This window comes from Chamaea fasciata, unplaced genomic scaffold (genome assembly GCF_029207755.1).
Source record: "Chamaea fasciata isolate MVZ Bird 193981 ecotype frontalis unplaced genomic scaffold, bChaFas1.0.hap1 SCAF_4, whole genome shotgun sequence".
Lineage (NCBI taxonomy): Eukaryota > Metazoa > Chordata > Aves > Passeriformes > Sylviidae > Chamaea > Chamaea fasciata.
The window spans coordinates 30,301,134-30,321,570 of record NW_027094089.1 but is presented as its reverse complement, the minus strand read 5'-3'; the positions used below and the strand labels follow the sequence as shown (position 1 = coordinate 30,321,570).

Here is a 20,437-nt window from a genome sequence, read left to right as displayed (position 1 = left end):
CTGTGTGATTTTGTTGTGCTTTAGGCATCAAATTGAACGTAGTGAAATCCAGGACTGCAAATGAAATAAACGCTCTTTCAGTTTTGTAAGATTCTTCATAATGTTTCTGAGCTATAATTATTAAAAATGCTAAAATTTTTTATGAGTACATTGTAGACCCATTTCTAAAAAAAAGAAAAAAGAAAATATTGAAAAAAACATGTGCTAGAAGTAGGTATTATGTCAGAACGTCAGGATAGCTGCTGCTGTTCTGGGGTTAAACTTCTAGACTAGTTTTCTTTTTAAATTAATTGCATAAATTTTCAGTCCAGTTAGCTAATCCATAAGAGAGCCACTAACTGCTTTCCTTAACCCCAACACACTTGAGGGCCACCTCATGCAGAACAGGAAACAGAAGAGTTATTACAGCAAAAAGCAGGAATGAAGGTGCTAACCTCCAATGGCACTGAAAAAGATGTGCTCTCAGTATCTTGGAGTGATTTATGATGATAGCCCGTTCCCTCATCCTCTGCTCCATACCCCAGAATGGTATTCCATCTTTAAGGCATGTGGCCAGGGAAGCTTCGGACTCTGTGGTGGGCTTTTCTCAAAGCCTCACTCCCCAGGTATCCACGGTGTTGTGCAATTTAGTTTTGCTTGGTTAGCTTGGATCTGTTGACCAAGGCAAAAGGTTTTTCCCTTCCCTGATCTGGGAGAAGTTGTCTCGGCAATCCTTCAGCAGCTTTTTGAGGTGAATTGGACAGCTTGTTAGTCTGAGACCGAAGAAACGGGGCCTGTGGGAGAGGGGTCATTCTGTTCCAGCCCCACACCTTGGAAAGCTGAGCTGGGGAGAAAAAGCACACCCAGAGGCTCCAGATCAGTTGCTCTGCCCTGGAGAGGAGGTTGACTCCAGAGAGTCACCAGGTTATCATCTGCTGCCTGAACTGCTGCATGAAGCTCCTGTTTGTTTGGGTTTTTTCACCTGAGAGAGATGCTGGCATCGTCTTGTACCACATGTTGGTCATGAGCAGGTATTTTCCCTGGTGTGCTGGGTTTTTGTTCTGGTGTGACGGGGGGGGTGGAGGGGGAGAGAAGGAAGGGGGTAAGGTCTGACAGTTTCATATCTATCAGTTATTTACTTTTCTTTTTCCTCTTGCCTTGTGGACACTCTCTTTGTTAGTAAACTGTTGGGATTTTTTTCTCACTTTCTTCCATTAGTATTCATTTCCTGTGGGTGGAAAGGCATTGTTGGAACCCTTTTAGAGGAGACAACTCATTACAGAGTGTCTTCTCCTAAATTTGTCTCAAAACTGAGACATTTAGGTAGTCCCTGTCATAAATATGAGGTTCAAAGCAGCTACAATGAGAATGAAGACAGGGTGGCACTTTGCTAGATTTCTTTGTGTAGGACTGGTGTTCAGAATGGAAAAGCCAGCAAAGGGAGAATGTGGAAGAAACATTGTACTTGAGTCACTTATTAAATGTGAAAGAGGCAGAACTTAGAAAAAATTCTCCCATTTAGCTGATGGTGTAATTGCTGGACCATCCTTCCTGACTCAGTATGTGTGCATCTTTATTTTCCCTACCAAGAAAACTGATTTTTTCAGACTGCATGCAAATATGTTTATAGTTTGCTAAAAAGTAAATCCTCATCTATTATTTTAAAATCCACATTTAGATATTTTAGTTATAGTAAAATGCCTATCAGAACTGGAATTATTAATGGAAAGATCACTGGTCTGGGTGTTCAATCCTGTCAGTCACAAACTGGTTTTGTTATCTTTCCTTAACTCCTGTAGTGGTCTAATAGGGGCTCTGACTTTGTATTAATGTGTTGGAAGCAACTCAAAAATCAGTCAAAAAATGCCTCAGCCATCAATCTCTAGAGACTTCAAATGTGTGTTACATAGATAGATGCTGTATAAGATAGATAAAATTCCTCTATAACATTATGGAATTAATTTATGAATATATTAGCCATATACTTAGGGAATTAATGCTAGTGTTAATAAGTATAGCTTTTAACCAGTGTGAGCTGCTCTACAGCCACTAGCAGCATGGGAGTTTCTACCAGTGTTCAGGTTCCCTCTCAGTAAAAATGTTGAGGCATATCTGCATTAGCCTTTGCTATTCATCCCCATCAGTGAAGCAAAACCAGCTCTCCTCTCCTACAAAAGTCTGGGCTTTTAATATCCCCAAGGCCAGGGAGGACTGAATTTCAGCCAGTGTTTGTGGAGACCTTTGGACCTGAGAAGTCTTCACATCCTCAGTCCCTTCCCCAGTTTTCCTTGCAGTGACAGTGATGGGGGCTCAGAGGGCACTTCCCAGCCAGAGGAGCCCCACATCCTTCATGCTTCCTTGCATTAAGCTGGACTTCCCACAACCATCCTAGCGGAAGCTACCATGCTTCCCACAACATGTCAGTGTCACATCTACCAAGAGAGAAATCTACACAGGCAGAACGAGTAGATTTAGTTGCATTAGTCAAAGACCAGGCATTGAAATTGTTACATAAATTAATGACAAGGGTGCACTGAATTTACAGAAGCCCTTTATAAGTCAGAACAAAATATTTTCTCTGGTAATTGTAAAATTTGCATTTATTAAATAAAAAGAAATCTATCTAATGACTATTCACAAATCTAGTTCCTGTGCATTAAAAAGGGTCATCCTTAAGGCAGTGTTGCAGCAGTGCATTCATGTTCACAGATAAAAATGAAACCGCTGGCTGCATGTGGAATTGCTGAATAAACTAATACTATAACCTCTCACAGTATTGGGCAGATGTGTGCATTCAGTGCTCAGGCAAGGCAGATCAGGCCTTTATACTTGGAAAAACTTGCCATTCAAGTTAATTAAAATACGAAGTTTATATTAACCACTGAATTATCTATGGTAGATAATGCAAGAAGTTACATTGCCTCCAGTTAATTGAGAGAAAAAAAAGATGTTTCTGCAATCTCATTCAGAATCTTTTATAAGTGTCAAACTCTGCATTATTGCTAGGGATAATTCCTTGTTTATCCACAAGTATAATATGTGGATATACTGCAACAGACTTTTAAATCGTTCTTTAAATTGCCTTGTCTCTCTTCAACTCTTTCTTCAGTTATTCAATTACTAGTTCAAACATCATAAATGCTTTTTCTGACTAACTGTTTAAAGGCTCCTGATTGAATTAACCAAAAATTGAGTGCCATAAAAATCTTTGATGGATATCAGAAAGATTAAAACCCTGTCTCATTTGCCAATCACAATTAATAGATCTATTAAGTATGAACTGTGCCTTTCGGGGTTTCATCTGCATTGATTTCTCAGACAATGAAAATTCTATTTAAAGTATTTCATCAGACAGAAACAGGAACATCTATACTGATGTTTATTCTGAATGACTGGGAATACTCAATATTAAGCATGAGGAGAAAATGTTGGACCAAATACATTTGCTGTGGCATTGGTGGGTTTCTGTCAGAAAGAGCTCAGATTTGAGACTCTTTTGTTGCCTAATACCTTAAAGCAGTTTTTACCACGTTTAGGCGCAGCTACCTGCTATTTCAGGGATGAAGTGAATCACAGAAAGTGATGGATGTCCTAGCTCCAGTCCTCTGAAAATGCCCCCTTACCTGGTAGTTCTAATTTAGCAGTGAGTCACTGGTAATTCTGGATTTCCCTTGCATGTCTCCAGAGACATTCCTGATATAGGAGGAACTGCTGTGATCTGTATGCATATACATTACAGAAAGCAAAGAGCCAAGAAGGGAGGAGATACCTGACTGAAAGAAATGTGCACTCTCAAAAACATGTTTTCTCTCTGCAAATGTCACCTTCTTGCTATTTAGTCCCTGGTGGATCCATTTATTGCACTCCAATCCAGTTCATTAGGGTTGATATTAAAGGTAGAAGAGTTTGAAAAGCAAGAATGACACTAGTACCAAAGGATGGAAAGATGATTCAATCATTGGCATAAAGGACTGTCAGCAAAAGGAGAAAATAATTTCTGAATGTTTCGCAAATTAAAACCAAAAGCTGATCTTAAAATTTAAACTAGACTCCTACAACATTGTTCAGAGAAAATATATTTTCATGTCAGAACTACATTCCTTATTTTGCCCCCTGTTATTATATGACTGAAAATAAAACCTTTAACTGCAACACCTCCTGCAATTATGTCCAAGGGACCTATTGCCCATTTCTTCAAGCTGTGTTAAACAGAGGTAGGCACATTTCTGGGAATATATTGAAAAGAAAAAATAAAGAAGAAAGTGAGCAAGAAAGCAAGCAACAAGAAAGCAAGCAATTATTTCCATAGTGTTCTTTCTAGAAATCATGAAAAAAAAAGGTATAGGAAATCCTTGGAGAGAAGAATCTTTTAAAGGAGCAGGAAGCAATTTCATACAATGCAAATAACCCCATTTCATTTGCCTAGCCCTGCTACAGTTCTATTCACAGCAGCTCTCTTTACACTGAGTTAGGGCAGCCTGAAGGCAGGTATAATCCTCGAGTGGCTGACCATGTGTATTTTATAGGGAACTGGGGCGGACACATTCTCTCTTATTTTGGCAATCCCTTTTGCCTACTGTGCTGCCATGGGAGATTGCGTGTCTGGCATCCTGCCACCAAGACGCCCCTTTTCTTGGCAAGAGGTTGTTAGGGCTGCCTTTTGGGGAAAAATGGCCATGTATTCACAACAGTTATACTCTGCTGGAAAATTCAGCCAATAAATTAATTTTGTACCCCTGCTTTCTTAGTATAGCCATCTCATCTACAGACTGTGTTCAATATACTTTATATGAGCCCTGCTTCTTTTCTTATAGATTTTGTCATGCTGGAAAACCTGTGAAACAATTTCTTTGTGCAGCAACAATTTTATTTTAATTAAGCAGGTGTAGTTCTGAAATAATACAGCTGAATTCAGTGCAGGTCATCCAGATTTACACCACTCTAACAATGATAACAATTTGGTCCATAGTTTAAAAAAATCTACGCAAAACCTTACCCCATTTGTTAATTGATTTGCACGGTAGATGAAGGGTGAACAATGCATGGTAATGGCATGTCATATAATTCAAAAGTATAATAAAATACAAAATATTTAACCTGGCATTATTCATTGATGAAATTAAATCACTGTCCCTTACCTTCTTTCTTTGAAATCATCTTCATAAACCACATAGAGAACACAGAGAAATGAGTCAAGGTTGTTACTTTTGTTTTAGACTATAAATATTCATATGTACTTAAGAAATTGAAATGCCATAATGGCTTAAACCTATGGAAATAGAGTGATATAATCTTAAGAGTAATTTTTCTAGAGTTTTTATATTTTTGCTTTTGAAACCTGAATTTTAATTGCTCTTGTCACCCTTATATTTTGCATTATGAAGGCTGATTGTTAATAATCTCTGGAACATCCACCATATGTTAATCATTTTGCATATGAGGCTGAATGTAATAAGACACTGTCAGTCACATGCTCTGTAACCTCTTCTATGACATTTCTCCACATAGGTGAATAGAATCATAGAGTCAGGACTTTAGAATCATAGAATAGTGTTGAGTTTGAAGGGACCTTTAAAGATCATCTAGCTCAACCCTCCTGACTTGTACAGGGGCATCTTCAGGTTTCTTCTGTCCTTCCCTTGGGGGTTTTCAGGGATGGGCATTTATCACCTTTCTGGGCAATCTGTTCCAGTGTAAAACACTCTTCCTTATACCCAGTTTTCAGTCAGTCTTCCTTTGTCCACTCATGGATTTGCTGCACTGCAGAAGCCCACTAGATTGGTCAGGCAGGACTTGCCCTTGGTGAAGCTGTGTTGGCTGTCTCAAACCACACCCCAGTTCTCCACATGCCTTAGCACAACTTCTAGGAGGATCTCTTCCGTCATCTTCCCCAGCACAGAGCTGAGGCTGAAGGATTGGTAGTTTCCAAGGGCATCCTTTCATCCTTTTAAAAAAAAGTTACATGTTTCTGCTTTTCTAGACATCAGGGACTTCTGACTGTCCTGTCTTTTCAAATATCATGGAGAGTGGCTTGGCAGCTACATCAGCCAAGTACCTCAGGACTGTGGGATGCCCTTTGCCTGTTTCCACAGACTTTTCTCAGGGAGTCTCAAACCTAAACATTTGTTACAGTGGGAGGTACTTTATTCCTTCTCTTGTGGTCTATCCAGTTGGGAGGTGTGGAAAGCAGCTGCCAGAGAAGATTGAGGCAAAAGATTGTTAAGTACCTCAGCCTTCTCCTCCACTCCTATTGGTTTTCCAGTTATGCTCATGAGGGGGATTTTATTCTTTTTAACCTTACTTTTCTGGATGACACACCTGTAGAAGCCCTTATTCTTTCTCTCCCTTGTCAGCTTCCTCTGCAGCCACACCTTGGACTTCCTGGCCCCATCCCTACAGAACTAGGTAGCATCCATATACCCTTCCCAGGATATCTGCTTCCACTGCCTGTGTGTTTGCTTCTTGCTCTTAGGTGTTACTCAAAACAGATAATAGAAACATTAGTTATGTCTCCTCAGGGGATGACAGTAAAGTCCTTGACAATTCCCTCGGCATTCATTGATTTATAAACACTGCGCAGTACACTAGTCTATGTAAAAATATTGCTGATAGGGCCCTTTTTAAGGAGGTTTTATGATGATCATTCTTAAATCTACTGTTTCTTAAGCTGAATTTAAATGAATGCAAATCCCTTTTTATTTCTGTGATTCAGTGGGACGAAAATATACCAGAAAATGCTAAGCTGTGTTAAAAGGTAAGTATCCTGCAATGCTTTCCAGTTAAGAGTCACCTTGTAATTTATCAAGAATCATTTATGAACATACTTTAGGAACCATACAGTGATACACATGCTAAATAAATGGGATTTCACAACAAATGTATACAAGAATAAATAGACTGACAAAACACAGGATGTCTCAAGGGCAAAATATGCAGCCTTTAACTGTGTGAGAGAAAAGAATCAGAAGTTAAAAATGACTGAATCAAAGAATTGTTTAGGTTGGAAAAAATCCTTAAGATCAATGAGTAACACTCTAAACCTAATACTGCCAGTTCCACTGCTAAACCATGTCCCCGGCTGCCGTGTCAACATATCTTTTAAATAGCTCCAGGGATGTTGACTGTAGCACTTCCCTGGGCAACCTGTTACAATGCTTGACAACCCTTCCAGTGAAGAAATTTTTCGTAATATTCAATCTAAACCTCCCCTGGCAAAACTGGAGGCTATTTCCTCTTGTCCTATTACTTGTTACCTGGGAGAAGAAACCAAATTCGCCTGAATTCTGCAACCTTCTTTCAGTAGTTTTAGACAATGATAAGGTCTACCCTGTCTCCAGTCTAGGCAATTCCAGCTCCCTCACCTGCGCCCCATGACTCACTCTCTAGGCCCTTCACCATCTTCTTTGCTCTTTTCTGGATGCTCTCCAGAACCCCAATGTCTTGTACCATGGAAGATTCAGGTGATTAATTCCTCATGGGGTTAACAGTAAAAATACTGCAAAAGTGACCTAAGTCAGGCAGAGAGCCAGGGACTCCTAGGGTGCCTCTTGGCATGGAGAGGAAGGCATTAATGAAACAGTGTAAGGCAGCAAGCTCTTCTGTCTGGGGATCTATTGAAAGGCTCCAATTTCTGGTTTACTCTGGTGTATGATAGAAGACCATTCCATAACACTGGGGTTTCAAGATATCCTGCAGAGCCAGCAAGATGTTTCATTTATCACGTATTCCAGATACTTGGTGTTTCTGCTGCTGTTCGGCCTATATCCAGTTTCTTTTGTAGAGCAAAATTCACTGCTTTCATTTCTATGCTTGTAAAAACAACTGGCTCATACTGTGTTACTGTGGATATAGAAAACCAGTTCATACTGTGTTACTGTGGATATAGATAAGTGCTACATTGTATGGGATGGCAACCAAATTTTTTTTTTCCTTGAGGCGGAAAGTTTTACATCTTATAAAAATCCTCCTTTTGTTTGTACTGACCTCAGTGGACCCCAAAACACAAACCTCTGGAGTAATCTGTTTCTTAAAGGCATCTCTAATTGCCTTTCAAATGGGTCTGCTTCCTCTTTGCTATTGAGCTCTCTGTTGTCATGTTCACAAGTGCTGTAACTTGTTTTAGTGGGCTGCCTCTTGAGCTGTAGGTGAATCTCCACCTGTTTTGTGTACACGAAGATTTACCCAGGTGAAAGATGCATAGTTGCTGAGTTGTAGCAGTTCTGCATATGTCCAGAAGACGCAACCATGCTTAAGAACACAATAGTTATTACCCTTTATTTTCTAGAGTAATGTAGAAAGATCAAGAGGTTTGAGTTAAGATAAATCACTCAACATTAAATCCATATCTGCTGCACCAGACATTCAGCTACTGTTTGTATTTAATTGTCACTGTACAGTGGTCAAGTGTTTCATAGAATGCCAAGAAACCACTTGTTTCATAATTTGAGAGCAATTAATGAATTCTGTAGTTGGCCCATGCTCTGGAGAGTTAGGATTTCATTTCATATGATAATCCAGTTCTATTTGATTCACTCACAAGGTAGATATTTTTGTGAATGCCACTATGTGGGGAGTAAGAAACTTGTGGGCATAATGTATACATGTTATGTTAGTCACAAGATGTCTGCTTTAACCACCAAATCCAGTCGCTGGTCAGTAAGATCTTTGAATGATGAATTCTTTACCTTCCGTGTAGCATTAGACATGTTGGGGAGTCTACACTATTTTTTATAATTATAAATGCTGGCTGTTCTTTGAGTCTGAATTGGCTTATACTATTTGACATCAGAACTTAAATTAGGAGAAAGTTTCAAAACTACATTTCTGGTGACCGTATGCATCTTGGTAAATTCAATATGTTTTTACTTCTATTTGTATAAAACCCGTATGTATGCACAATTGGTCTGATAGACACTCTTTGTGATGTAACCATAACACTAAGATGATTTCCTAGAGCTTGAATTTTTCTTCAGTCTTTTTGTGTGGATAAATTATTTTCTGAGTTTTAACTGTGGATATCAGCAAGCTGCACAATTTACCTTCTTTAAAAGTGTGCTCCAGGTGTTTTGTACCTTGATTTCCTAGAGAAATTGAGGGTTGAGCTGGGTGTTGGACTCCTATTTCCCTGTTATCTTAATATGGCAGACCTACTTGTATCTTCTTACTGCAATGCTTTCATTCACAGACCTCTGGCTAGAACACTGATTAGAGCAGGTCCAAATCAGCATCTTTAAGACAAAACATTATTTATTTCTTTTCCCAACTAAGAAGCTGGCAATGCAAATTGTGGTTGAAAAAAGCATTATCTGGGTCTTGCATACATCTTTCATAGAAAGAAGAGGTGGAAATAAGCTTCTGGTAATGTTTAGTAATGACCAGCTGCACCAAGCTTTTTATTTCCTTTGCCATCCAAGGCCCATGATGTCTTTAAAATTTGTGCATTAACACACCAATTACACAGGGACAGAAAAATGAGGTAATCTAGTTTGCATATCTTGCCACACCCTACTTAGTGCTACTCCATGGTGATGCTTTTTAAGTGCCTTAAAGTATGCACGTAAAAACTGTGATCCCAAAAGTATATAAAAAAGGAAATCTCTTGTTGTACTATGTAGACTGAAAGAAAATAGCCATAACTGAAGTTGTTATGGTTTAATTGAAGACTTTTCTTCCCCAATATTTCTTCTGATAAAAAAAAAAAAATTGCAAAAGCATCTCTTGTTACTGAAAACAACAGTTTGCAGGAGGTTGCACTGTTTGGTCTACCTCTCCCTGCTTCCAAATCATGGTGTTAAGATTTGATTATTAAAATTACTAGAGATGCCTCTGCCTGAATTAAGGTGCAAATGAGACCATATGCTGAGGTCAATAGAGATTATTATTTACAGTAAATGTGATGTAGAGAGAGAGAAAAAAAGAAATAGGGAAAAGAAAGAGAAGGAACAACAGTAGAAAGGTGTATAGTCACCACCTTGGATCTTGTGACAAGACTTCATTGTTGCAATTCCAGTGTCTGTTGGTTGAAGTGGTGGTCACTGTCTTGAACCATCAGTGATGGGGGAAGCCCATAAAGCACCAAAGTTCCATGGGTTGTAGATGCTCAGTTTCAGGTGGGGAGGCCCAGGTATCTCTCTTTCAGTGGGGAATTTAAAGCTGGATGATATAATGCTGTAGATCACAGGACACTTCCAGAGTCTCTGGTGGTCTAGGACACCTCTCAAGATACCACAGTCAGGGCAGGTTAGTCAATTATGGCCCATCAGAAGGGGTGAATACCTTCAGGCTGTGTGTGAATATCCCCACACATAACTGAAGGGGAGTTTTCACACCTGAGCCATTTCATAAAGAGAGGGCATTGTTACTGGCATTGTGAAAAAGCACTATCCCATCTGCTATGATTTTCCTCTCCTCATCCTCTTCCCTTATTGGTTAAGTAGTCAATTGACTCATTAGCCAGTCCAGTCTTTCACATATGGTCAGGTTGCATTATTTTTCTTGAGCTAAGGCTGCCATTGTTGTGAAAAGGGTTTTACATAGAAGTGTGTGGCTATGTTTGCTTTTGAAAGATTGATTTTCTGATTGCATTTATTTCCACCTACTGGATCACTATTGAAAAGGACAGAATTTCTCAGTCTCATCCTCTAAATCAAAGACAGAAAATAGTCTGCTTGTTTATAATCCATGCTTTCAGTTAGATAACAGGTGAAATACCATTAAAAGATAAATTATCATATTTCAGTTCAAGAATTCAAACTGGAGATCACAAAATTATGGGCTACAATGGCAAATTTGGACTATCTTTTTTTTTGAATGCTGCAATTTGCATTCTGATTCTAATTTTTATCCTGTATGCAAAGGCAAAGGAAAAAGTTGAGGATTACTTTTAATCCTGTTGGCTTAAGCTGGCTCTTCAGTTCCCTTGGCACTGAGCCTAGATGATGCCAGCTACCCACCCCTGGGCAGCTGGATTGTTAAATTCTAATCTGTGCCCTTTAACCACTGAGCCTTTCAAAATAAATTTGAATATGTCATAATGATGAATTAATTAGTTCAGTTCAGACCTCAGCTCCATGGAAAATGTGGGGCCAGAGTGCTTTGGAAAATATGAAAATCGGGAAATTATAGGATCTCTTTGGATCTGTTCCCTCTTACTGCAGCTATGTCACAATCCGCTCACACAAGCGGGGTTCGTGATGGTTCGTTTTAGGGATCTCAGAGCGCAAAAGACACAGTGGGGGACAAACTCAATTTATTCAATCACAAATGCACCTTTATTTAGTGCCAGCAAATGAGATAGTGGGGAGAGAAAAGAGAATAGTAAGAAAGACAGAAAAAGAGGGGAAGGGGATTATAGCTACCAACATGGAGGGTCGAGTCCTCGAGGCTTTTGAAGATGCCTATAGATGCGAGTTTCTCCAGTGGTGTGATCACAAAGTCTGTGGTTAACTCAGGGGTCTTTATAGTCCTCTCCGAAGCGACAGGCAGTTGGCCAAACAGGTGGGGGAAATCACTGCAGTGTGTTCATTTAGAGAACTCAGAACAAGTCGGTTGTCAGCAGGTACAGTGTCAACCAGTACAAGTCAGCAGGCGCAGTCACTTCACCGTGACTTGGCCATTGTTTCTGCTCAGGTTCTGATGTTCTAATATGGGTGCTGGGTTTTCCATCAAACACACCTGCAGGCAGCACTTGGCCAACATCCCATCTCAGCCAGGCCAGAACTCCTGTGTTGAGATTTTCAAGTCCCTTTTAGGGGTTTCAGTCTCTGTCCTTGACAATGATCGTGAGGCAGATGAGGGGTCTTCGGACCATCTCTTACAAGCCACCATGAGACAGATGCCTATAGAATCTACTTATATCCAACAGAACTTATTTATTTGGGCACAGGGATTTCCATGTTGACTGTGAGTTGGCTTTGCAAAGCCAACTCAAGTTAAATGATGCTATGCTTCTAGCAAGACAATTGAGCTCAGGAGTGCACCAGAGGTACTCACAATGTTGTTAGACACCACGAGAACCCTTGGAACAAGGGAGTGTGACCAAGAGCTGAAAATGTCTATGCAGAATCACTCAGGCAAATGCAGGTTCACATATTTTGGGGCTGGCTGAATGTTTCTATTTGCCTCTGCTAATCATCTCCCTGGTGCCTAAACTGGCTTTGCTCCCAGGAAAAGTGTGGAGTCACTGCAGCACCCTAGCTCTCAGTGGCTGCAAACCAAGTGCTCTGCATGGAAAAAATGGAGAATTAACTCCATTTAAAAAATTCAGATCAAATTTCTATGAAGGCACCTGTGAGAGAAGTGACATCTTGATGTGTTTCACCTATGATGTTCTTTATTAGTAAGGAGTTTAGAAATCCAAATCCTGTGCTAATAACAATTACAATCCCAGACTAAATTAATGTTCTGAGCTCTGCTAGGCTTTGACACACCTGAAATGCACTACAGACTTTTCTCTGTAACATTCGTGTCCTTTTGATTGCTGGCAAAATTAAGTTTCCTTTACTAGCTTTACTGTCTTGGTCGCAAAATGACTTGCTAAATGCTTTCTATTTTCTGCAGCTTTCTTAGAAGGGGAAGCATATTTATTACTGGCCAAAAACTAAAATAATGTATAAATAGAGAGAGCTTGAGGGCATTAAAACATTGGTGGATTTAGAACATGTGGTTTGCACTTTGTCTTCATGAAGATAAGTCAGTCTTTCCTTTGTTCCTGGCCCCTTGTTCTTCCTGCTCTTTATAGAGTTGAAGAGTGTGAGCATATAATTTTATGATCTTTGTTTCTTTTTAAAAAACACCTTGGTACTTCGGTTAACATCCTGAAATTGAAATGTCCGCATGTCTTGGGCACCCCTTTGATCATAACACCTCTTTCTGTCCAGATCACAGGGGAAAGTTACCCCTGCTGTAACTGAAGATGATGACAAACTAGAAGTGAAAGCTGACTCAGGCTCTCTGCACTGTTTTTGCTTTATGGAGAACATGTTTCAGGTGACTTTTGTCATGGCCATCCACATAGAAAATGGTGTCCTCGGAAGGCTTTAGCTACCTTCATTAAATCCATTTTCAGCTGCCTTACAACAGAGATGACTTGCATATATCTTCAGAAAAAAGAAATAGGGGTTGAACCTACAGAAGTACTCTCTGAGATATGAGGGCATAGTTTACCTCTCCAGAATCCCACTCAGTAATTGCTGGACAAAGTATGAGTCTGGATTTTTTGAAGCAAAGTGAATGGAACTCTGGTAACTAGTTCTACATTGTAGCACAGATATTGGAAAATAATATCTCATTCAAACTATTTCAATCAATGCCACATATTTCTGTGAGGACTCCTGGTAGAAACATTTGATAAGATAATTAGTGCACATAGAAATGAGTATGACTGTGTTGTTAAGTCTATGGGATTATATTTCTTTAGCAGTGAAAGCACAAAACAAGTTTCCAATGTTGATGCTGCCGCAACACCAAATGCTGTTCCAAGAGCCCTTCCTTCTGTATTTAGAACATTCTTGTCTTCTCCTCTGGGTGCAATTTTCAAAGCATACAAAGTGAATGAACAGATTTCCTCTTAATTTACTGGCAAAACTCTCCCATATTTCAGTGGAAAAAAGATAAGATGCTATTTTTAAGATGGTGACTTTTTCCTATTGCAAGTATCCCATGTGATGTTCTATCAATCATTGCAATACAGATACTTTTTTTTTTAGCTTTTGAATAGATAGTGAGTCATCAAAACTTAGCAAACCAAGCCAGAAGAACACAAAGAATTTATATAGTAGTTTTTATTATTCTTGAAGTCCCTTGTAAGCATAGGTTAGTTTATTCTGTCTCTTTCATAAAATGTAGTCCAAAGTAAAACAACCAAAGCAAGTGTTAAGATCACAGCAGGAGCTGACATGAAGTAGAATTAAGGCTGATTTCTTAGCTGCCATACTACCATATATTTCATGGGATATGAAGACATTATTCCATGTTATCCATAGCTGGGCATTAACTATATCTTGGTGCTTTCTCTTCCATTTAAATTCAGTTAGATGTAGGAGTAAATAGAAAGAAAAGAACCAGAATGTCTCTGTGTTTTTCAGTGAAACCCAGTATATTCAGGCCACTGGGAGAACGCAAGCAAAGATTTTTAAAGTAAAGAAGCAGTTTGAGTTTTGCCTATATACAGAGCATAAGACAGTCCCAGTCTGTGAATGCTTCCACCAGGCTTGCATTAGCTTTTCAGTAGGAATTAATTTGACAAAACCTTTTTTTATAACCAAGGTAATCAGAGCAAAAAAGTTCTGCAAGTGCTCCCCTCTGTGATCACTCACTTGAATAAAAACCCCTGTTGTCATGAAAAGTACACCAAGGATACAGAAATACTTTTTAATGAACTAGTTCTTGTGGCAGCATGAAATCTGGGATTAGATATACAGTGCTATTAGTCTGATTTATGTCTATCTAGTCAGTCTTGTGTTACTTTATCTAATTTTCATAAATGTTTAAGCTGGTAATATGAATGGTTCCCCTTGTCTCCCGTCGTGCTCTGTGAAGTGACAAAACCCCCCCAAACTTAACATCCAACACTGATTTGCAATCAAGCTCCACCGTTTCAAATTGCATCATGTGATTCAGCCTAATGGTGATAAATAGCTCCAGGAATTGGATAATGTTGAGGATTATTGGTTACAGTGATCAGTTGCTGGGAAAGGCTTAAAATAGTCACATATGGGTTGGTGTGATTTACTAGGGAAAGCACCAGTTTTCTACCTTCTGTTTTCGGGTATCCTGTGCTATGCCTAGCCTTATTTTTGTTTGCATTATGAAGCATGAGCAAAGTTTAGAAGACAGGATGGTGTTTTGAAAATCAAAAGGTGAAAGTAGACTTTACAGGGTCAGATCAGCCCCTTGGTTACAGTAATTCTCACCCCAAAACTTAGTACTGCATACAGTACTGCTAACTGAATGTATGATCTGTATGTATATCCCAAAAAAAGATATTAGATTTTTTGGGCTACATTTTTGGGGGGATGGAGTACTATGTTGTTTTTAGAGTTAGGCAGTGCAAGGAAGGGCTTTACAGAACTAATATTATTCCTCACAAGTTGTGCACAGACTTAGGGTAATGTTCATGGAAGCCTTTGGACTTCATCCAGATTCAGTTTTATAAGACTATTTTGGCCTGATTTTGTGAGTATAATTTAATTTCTAGCTGTTGTCTTTTTTTTCCAGTCCAAATTAACATGCAGCACTAATGCTACCTGCTTGCATTTCAAGCTTTCAGCACTAAATCCCTAGAATATTTGGTTTTAAAAAATTCAAAACAACATTAATATTTCTTTAATGCCCTTTAAAGAATGAATGTATTTCCTGACCAGAAACCATTACACTGCCTGCTGTGTGAAATATTTATTCTCAAAATTCCCTAGCACTTAGGCTAGTGAGGACCAGGAGTTGTTTTGATGCATTTTTTGGGGGGATCCCTGTAGGTTCATGTTGTGACATTAATGAGGAAGCATAGTTCAGCTCTCTTTGATCCATGGCAAGTGTAGAACAAGGACCAATATTTTTGTTAAAATCTGAAAAATCCCCTAAGAACACAAATGGATATTTTCCCCAGTATTGTCACAGGTTTTCTTGCATTCTGATTTTGATCTGAGCAATATAACTTGGAAGCTTCTTTTCCTGATTGTGGCTTTTCCAAACATTCCTTAAGTAGAGGTACAGAACATAATTACCACTGCCAGACTGCTGTTCTGTCTTTCACAAAGCTGTGCTAGTGATGTTTCCTCACGGATTTTGAATCAGGTGCTTCCTCAGTCAAAAACAAGATTACATTATTCCCTCTGGACTTTTCTTCTCCCAGGCCAACTGCCTGACAGACTTTCATCAGGAAATTCTTGTCACTGATTTTCTAAATCCTGCCTCTGACTACGAAGATTTAAGGTACTGTCTCATCAGCATGCAGATGTACTTCACTGGTTTTGTTTGGATATTTTCTAACCACTGACTAATTAATTTCCTGTTTAAGACACACCTGATCAAAATGTGCAACTAAAAACCAAAAATCTAAAAAATGTGTTGGCAGCAAACTTTTTGCTTTCCAAGAAAACAGAAGTGATGTATTTTGCAACCATTTTTGTTTCCCATCTCACCTTTGCATCTGATGTTCCAGATGTCACTTTCAAACTTACCACTTCTTGTAGCCATCAGCCAGCTGTCCTGCCCATTTTGCATGGGACTGTGTGATGGGGGGGGAGGCAGGGAGGGAGGGAGGCACACTGACTGATTTTCTGCTTCTTTTGTTCCAGTTTCTAGAACACCTGCTCCTATTGGAATTTCTCCAACAGACCCCCATACATGGTAAGATCACCATGTCCTTCCACTGTTCCTTTTAAAAAAAATTAAAGAATGAAAAAAAAAAAGTCATTTTTTAACGTTAGTGAGGATAAAATCTGTCACAGCGCTAGGTGTGTCTTATTTTTTATATAAAATTTAGATTCCCAGCACAAATGAAAACAAACTAATAATCTTCTTCTGAAAGGTAATTTCTGAATTTTTTGTCAGCTCCCTGAATTGCTACTTAGCATCTAAATTTTTATTTACTTTCTAAATTTTGAGGCAAACTTGCCACGAAAGGCAGGAATTTTCTCTCTTGTAGACAGCATTTCTTTTTAAAAAATCTGAATGGTGTCAATACAGTGTGTATAGAAGAAATACAGAATTTTCAAAACCATAGAAATCAAAAAAAAAAAAAGTGAAATAAAGCTGGAAAAGGGAAGTACCAAATTCAGAAATGTCAAAGACTCCTCAAATTTGATGAGAGGAGTTACCTTTCCATGAGCCCTGTAAGGCTTCTTTAAAGGGCAGAGCATTGTGAATTGCACTGTCCCTGTAGACTAACAGCTACATAGACCCAGCACTCATCAGATCTAGCAAGTGTTTTCCATTTTCAATTATGTTTGACAGCCAAAATTTCTTCAATAGTATTATAGAAGCTTACATTTAAGGATTCTTTTTAAGTAAGATTACTGTAGAATGAGAGCTGGGCACTGATGAATAATCTGTGAAGGATTTTTCATGTTCCCCAGAGCCCTCATAGGTGTGAGCAGCATGAGTGCCACAAGGAAGTGCAAAGGAAAGTCTCTTAGAGCCCTTTTCTTCTTGCCAAGATTGTTGTAGCTGTTAGTCACCCACCTGGAAGCCAGCAGGTTTTGCCATACTAGGAAAGGCAGGACTGGGTGCAAGAAGGCGTATTAAGAGGCACACAAACTGCATGTGCCTGTGAACTCAGCATCATCTGGCCTCGTGCTGAGCACGTCCTACCACCATACCATTTCAAAGAACTGCATGACTATATCTTGGTACCTACAAATACATTTCCAATACCAGTCGCTGCCTCCATATGCAGTCTATCTCATTTTGTCCACCCCAAAACAAGGGCCTTAGGAAGAGCAAAAACTATTTTTTTTCTGTTTGTTTTCTTAAGGATAGCAGTGACAAAAGCAGGTTTAAGCATTTGGGGTGAATATAAAACTGAAACTCTTTGTAGAACCCACCCAACACAATTATCACTTCCAAATCATTGAAAGAAAAAAAGTAATTCCTTGATAAAGTTGTCTGTGTTCTGACCAGTCTGTGCTGTTAAAACACGATTCAGGAAATATGTATACCAATTTTTTAATCCATATATCTCACAAAGACAAAAGTACAGATTAACTCCACTCATTTTAATAAAATTGATGCATTTTTATAGAATAATCTGATTATTTGGTGCTTTAGTCTATGAGAGTGCTGACCAGACCATTTTGCAGTAACTGTCTCTTTTAACATCAGGCTTCCAGATTGCTGGTGTGGCATTGCATGCCAAACTGTGCAACATTTTTCCTTGGGTAAGCTACAGTAAAGAGCCCTTTGAGATAATTTTTGCAGACAGTTTGTCATTCTGCAGCAAGAGGAGAAATGGTGGGACATGAGGCATGAAAACAGTGCGTATGCTAAAGAAAGCAAAATCATAGGCCTGGAGATACAGCAATGAAAGGTAAGAGAACATTTGTGGTGAAAGATCCACTCCAGCCAGTGCAGGAGGAAGCTTTTGTTCCTCCACGAATGAGGTTTCTTGTGTGCCCATGGGGTGGAGAAGCTTACTGAGCTACCTGCCTGGACTTTGCAGCAGTCACTGAACAGATGGAAGATAAAACTGATGGGCTGTGGGAAACACAAACTAAAGTGAGGATGCAATGATGCATTGTACATGGGCAAAACCTACAATCAACAGTACTGGTGACATGCAAGAACAGTAAGAGAAAGCAACAAAGAACTGGAACGTTGCTGACCTACCTTGCCATGCTGACATCACCTTCATCATGAGAGGTTTATGTCTCAGACAGCACCACATTCTCTAACCCTCAGCAGATGATGGGAAAAGGCTTAAAAATGTTGTACAGTGGAAGCATCTTGACTAAAATCCTTTAATCTGTTCTTCCTGTGTCTCATTCACTCATTGTGAGGGAGAGTTACCGTGAAGGACCACAACCAATCATTTAAGAAGCTGCTGGCAAATGTAGTGAAATCCATGTAGACACTAGGCTAGTCTGTGTTGAGAAAAAAATGAGTTGATGTATAAGGCCAACTCAGCTTCTGTATCATCCTCGTATTTATAGCTTGATTGAAAGGAACAGACAAACAAGGATTTCAGCATGAAACCAGAATTTCCCTACTATAATATTCTTAGTCTTTCTATGCAAAAGAGAGATTTGATACAGGATGCTAACTGACAAGCCTTGTCAAACACTTCAAGGAATTCTGAAATTCTTTAAAAGACTTTATACCATATGGATTTTGTGTGGTTTCATTTGCAAGCATGGGATTTTTTACTGCTATCGTTGCTCACACAGCATAGCTGAAAATTACATGTGGACTGTGAACTCAATATGTTTCTTTATGTGAGTGAAGGAGGCAGAATTTGGTCCTTCTGATACATACATATCTAGTCAAAGGATTTGCTTCAAAGGTACCATAGGGTGAGGAGAGGAAGAGCAGCACACATTTCTGGAAACAGCTTTGAAATTCTGGTTATAGTACATTTGTCAGGATTTGCATGAACCTCACTTTTCCTGCTGTTCATTAATGCCAGGAACACTAATGTACTGTCAAAAGAAATTACTGGACTTAACTTGCTTGAATAATGTATATCTGCAGCCAGTCCAAATTTTTGTCAAAACGTTTTGTACTAAAATACTTCCTTAATTGAAGTCTACATGGGTTTTTTTAGAACAAGTGCAGTTCTTTTAAGTAAGTGGTTGGGGTGTTTTTCTTTTATTTCCACATACCTATGTAACTGCTTTCTTAATGATATAAGTAGTGTAGTATACCCTGATCTTTTTACAAGTATATTGTATGAAGGATGAGATATTCAGTCCATTCATTTCCCACATTCTATCCCCAGTAATACCATCATCATCATTATCAATCATCCTCATCATCACTATCATCATCGTCTCAATAATAATTTTCCTTATAAAATAGTAATGTCTACTTAGTAATATCACACCCCTAATTTATAGTAAATATACTCAGTCATGTGGGTTTTTTTGATCAGTCTATACAATAACAAGCCTGCTGGAAAAAAATGCGGTCTACCTGGCTCAAAGGGGAAAATAGATTTTAGTTGAGGAGTTAGACCTTTCTGAGAGATATTTAAACCAAATTTGAGGTGGGATAGGGACATAGCCAGACTCAAAGAGATGTAGTATAGGAAAGGGAGAGCTATTGTGACCACCCCAGTAGTAAAAGGAGTCTTTAGAGGACATACCTCAATCAATCATAAGCAGCCAAAGATGTAACACAACAGGATTATGGAGAAATCCCTTTGCAGTCCTACTGGGATATTGACACAATCAAGTGTAAACCAACACTTTAGGGGGAACAAACAGGAGGAACTACAGATCTGTGTGCAGTCACTGGGTTTGGTCTCAGTGCTATTACAGAGACATGGTGGGATAGCTCACATGACTCGAATATTGTCAAGAAGGACTACATGGTGCTTGGGAAAGAGACCAGGAAGGCACTGTGAGACAGTCTCACTCTGTGAGACAACACTCTAAGATTACACTGAGCTCTCTCCTGGTGAGGATGATGAGTGAGTTGAGAGCTAAGGTGTTAGGATGAAAGGACAGACTAATAAGTGTGACACTGCTGTGGTTGTTTGCTGCAGGACACCTGACCAGGAGGAGGAAGTGGATGTGGTCTTAAACAGGCACTTGGAAGCAGCCTCACAGTCACAGGGTCTGGTTCTTGTGGGGGTGTTTATCTACCTGGACATCTGCTGGAGAAGCAGCACAGCAAAGCAGAAAAAAGTCCTGAAGGTTCCTGGAAAAGATTGGTGGCAACTTCCTGTCACAGGTAGTGGAGGATCCTACAAGGAATGGTGTTCTGATTGTCCTCGTACTAACAAACAGTGACCAGACTTTGT

General features: G+C 39.2%; 1 long non-coding RNA gene across 2 annotated transcripts; it reads left to right on the top strand.

Annotated features, from left to right (window-relative positions):
* Nucleotides 1-14,901: 14,901 nt before the first annotated feature.
* Nucleotides 14,902-19,721, top strand: LOC136288863 (uncharacterized). Of its 2 annotated transcripts, XR_010720613.1 has the most exons (5): nt 14,902-15,153; nt 15,830-15,909; nt 16,275-16,326; nt 17,800-18,004; nt 18,137-19,721. It is a non-coding gene; the product is annotated as an uncharacterized lncRNA (long non-coding RNA). The 2 variants fall into 2 exon arrangements; XR_010720612.1 differs by having other exon boundaries at nt 17,800-19,721.
* Nucleotides 19,722-20,437: the final 716 nt, after the last annotated feature.